Source organism: Drosophila rhopaloa, unplaced genomic scaffold (genome assembly GCF_018152115.1).
Source record: "Drosophila rhopaloa isolate 14029-0021.01 unplaced genomic scaffold, ASM1815211v1 contig_167, whole genome shotgun sequence".
Lineage (NCBI taxonomy): Eukaryota > Metazoa > Arthropoda > Insecta > Diptera > Drosophilidae > Drosophila > Drosophila rhopaloa.
The window spans coordinates 9,074,171-9,078,260 of record NW_025335047.1 but is presented as its reverse complement, the minus strand read 5'-3'; positions in this window follow the sequence as shown (position 1 = coordinate 9,078,260).

Below are 4,090 nucleotides of genomic sequence, written 5' to 3'. Positions count from 1 at the left end.
CCCTACGCTCGTTTGGCGTCTATGCCAATCAAGTCAGCCAGCCAGCTGGGGGGCTCTAAGGACAACAACCCACTATGAGGACGACAAAAGTGAAAGCAACAAAATCTCCATCATCAAGTGTCATTCTGGGCAGAAGTTGACGCATACATAGGCACACTGAGGCAAACTAGATAGCTGCCTTTTGTAGATGAGTTTTTAAAGTTCATAATAAACTTTTTACCTAGTTCAATAATTTTGAGGTCATTGCACGATTTTTATACATTTTTTTTTGACTTTTTGCTTTATCTCTGAACTTTTATCAGCATAATTCAACTGGTAAATAAATTTGTTTCCTTTGATAGAAAGGTTGTTTTACTACATGATTACATTCACTGGACTTTCATAATTATTATAATAAAATATAACTTGACAAAAATATATTTTCATTTTAATTTTATAAATGGAAAAATAAAATGATTTTTTAATGTTGTTTTTTTCTGTTGTTGGCATTTTCTAAAAGGTTTTAGTAAATTGATGACATTTTAATACTCCATTGATAGATAATTTGTATTTATTATTTATGATGTCATATTTTTATGTTAAAGAAAAATATATTTAATTGAATCTCATTGGTTTTTCACGGTATACACACGATGTATTGAGGCATATGTCCGTGTGCATTTCTATCCATCCCTCTTTCGCTCTTCTGACACAACTATACCCATGAATATTTATGCTTTGTTGCGAGGACCTCCTAGCCGGAATGTTTTGGATGTTGTTGTCGGCTTTTAGTTCCAGAGAGGTGACGAGAGGGGTGGAGGGGTTTGGTGCTCTAACCCAGCCGTTGTTCTTCAAGAGCACACACTGTCTGGCAAATCAAGTGTGCAAGTTTGAATTGGGTCGGCTGCTGTTGCTGCTGCCGGGCTTAAATGTTGTTTAAACAAAACTTTGATTCCATCATACTTGGAAAAGTATTTGGGGTCGGGGCCTCCGTTTTGAATACTGCATATTGCGAACTTTGAACCAAAATCCAATTTCCGATGTCAGGTAAAATGGAAGCCCTAAACTTTGCAAAATATCCAATGGCTTTGCCGGGTTCAATTAATATCCACAAACCATGGGTCGATTTCGCTCCTGATTTATGCTAGCCAGCGGCCACAGAATCGTTACGATTACAGCTTAATGCATCGCCCGCAAAAACAGATTGCAGTCGAATGCCATTAAGCATTATCCGCTACTAATGCAAACACTCGCACACTGATGCACCCAATTTAATGATTGATTTGAGTTTAATTGCTTTCAATTGTTTTGCGGAATGCAAATTTAACAAGCGGCTGACTGAACAGCGGGATCAATATGCAATAAGCAAACAGTTTTTCCCCTTTACAATGATGTGTGAACCGAGGCGATTTGTTAAAGTACCGGCCATTCCAGCCTCGGGCAAATATTATGCAACACTTTTGGCCCGAATTCCACTTACTTCTTACCATACTAGTATCTCCGCCCATTGACAACTCATCAAAAGCGACGGGCAAGGTCATGATGTGCCAAATACCCAGGGGGCTTTCGAGAAAATGGCGAAAAATAAAACTAAAAGTACATAAGAACCTTTTTGCAGAGAGAAAAACTATTTCTTTTTAATATTTTTTATTTTCTTAAATAAAAGTTTACAAATTCAAATGAATTCCGAATGTTTTCTGATTACAACGTCAACTAAGATATGTACCAAATTTGATACGTATACATAATATTTCCAGGAATTAAAGTTTTTTTCTCTGTGTTCTTCGATTTGTGTGTATCTCTATGTGTGGGCCACTTTTTCTCAATGTTCCCAAGTTTGTCACACTTTCAGCAGGGCGCTCAGATATTTTGCCGACTCGCTCTGTATCTCAACTTTTCGCTTTTCTTGCTTATTGATTTTTCCTATCCGACCCATTCAAGTTTTCTGTTCTTTTCTCGCATTATTTATTGTTCCAGTTCGTTTTCTGGGGGTTTTAACTACTTTGGAATCTTCGCTTGATGAGTATTTATAATTGCACTTAGCGTATTACAAGAGTCCATGGAATGGAGTGGAGTGGCAATGGCGAAAGAGGCAGGTCTCAATACTAATTAAGTTGGCCAGTTCGTGGGCCGCTTTTCCGAGAGAAGTAAAGTGGCTGGGTGGCAGTTGGTCGCCTTCCTCTCGCCCTTTTCCTCTGAGTGGCCTGAGTGGCACTTGCCGTTGGTGGAAATGACGTCAGTGCGGCCAGCTTGTGGCTGAATTGGCGGGTAAACCACCCAGAAGGTGTGTCCCTCTTCGGCAAAGGTGTGTGCTTGTTGGTGACAGTCTGTTGCATATATGTCACAGCAATTAAATTCAAGCTAAAAATAATCAGGACAGGCTGTTACCGAAGTATAGACAAAACCCTTATCAAGCAGGGTCACGACCTGAAATTATAATTATACATGACACAGAATGCCTATCAAAGATAATTGAATTCCACTGCGCATACCACAGGACGTATGCGCGATTTTATTGAAATTGCTTCTCCGAAAAGGAAAACTCACATGCCAATCGAATGTCAAACAAGCGTATTGGGTTCAATTATCGACATAGTTTTGAGCCTCATTATCATTTCCATATTTCGGGCAGCTTTCACATATTTTTGAACCGAATTCAATGGAAAACCATGCATCGCTGAACAAATAATAAGCGCAACAAAAGCGAAATTTTCCGGGAGCAGTGGCTTGTGAAGTTCGACTGTAAACACATATGGCCAAATGACCTCTAATCGGCAGTATTGTAATTTGTTATATAAATAAGCATAATATGATGTGTATCATTACCATTAGCCCCGTCGTTTTTGGGGCTGGCCGTATGCCAAATTTATATCATCTTTCAGCATAATATTCACTATGTATACCATAGGTATAGTATGTGGGGCATTTATATGCACATATTTTTTTGGCACATTCTTGTGCCCTCCCCCAGTTGTGTGCATAAAATATTTCTGTGGTAATTTTTCATGCTCACATTAGCGGCGTCTGTCAACCGAAAAGCGGGAAAAAGATAGCTGCAGAGGGGGGGGAGGGTTTTTCGGGGCTGGAAAATGTTGCAATATCAAGAAGCTGCAAGACAGCCATTTCACTCCCTCGTTCGCCAACCCGCATACATAAATAAAACCCAGCTCAAAGGACCCTAGAGAGAAAGGGGGAGAGTCCTGTCGTTTAATCGGTATTGATTTTATATTGTTGTTCCGCCGCCAATATATTATTGTGAGTTCTGCTTTGGGCCACGTCTTCGTTCGGCTTTCTGCCATTGCGCTTTTGGCCAACTGCGGGCGGTGTAATTGAAAGCCATACAAATTGCGGCCCAACTGGCAGGCAATTATAAAATTGTTTGGCCAGAGTTGATTGTAGCGTAAAATAGCCGGGGATGGTCCTAACACCCACGCACTGGCCAAGAAAATGTCTGGCTAGGAATGGCTGTTAGCACCGGATCAATTGCTTATTTATTGCGTAACATTTTCAACAGGATTTTGCTTTTAATGCAAGAGTCAAGTTTAAGGCACTGAAAGAAATAAAATGTCGTTAAAGTCCTGACAGCATTCATGCCTTTAAATTATTATTAAATATTTATTAATATTTAGCTGATTTTATTATTATATCACATAAATATGTTATTACAATTTATAAAAAACAATCAGTCTTTGCAAAGTGATGATAAGGTAATGTTAAATTAGGGGTATCTTGAAAATTTATATTTAACATTGATAAAGTAGATGTAGTTAATGAAGTATGGTACCATAAAAATACGGCTTTTTTAAAGGTCTTTGTGAATTGCTTCCGATTTAACAATACTGTTTTTCTGACTGACTCGTTTTTTATTGTAAGGGATTCATTTAATGCCCAGACAGACAGGATAGACAGATGGAGAAGAGAAGCCCGGGATGGGATGCATTTCCCAGGATTTTTGCCCTTCCGTTGGAGGCATGTGCCGGAGCTTCAATAAAGGCAATCCATAATTCATTTGGTTAAATGCATTCGAAACGGGCTCATTGCAGATGCATCTCTCCGTGAATTCAGGCCAGAATCTCACAGTTTTCGACGTTAAATTGCATTAAAATTGTCA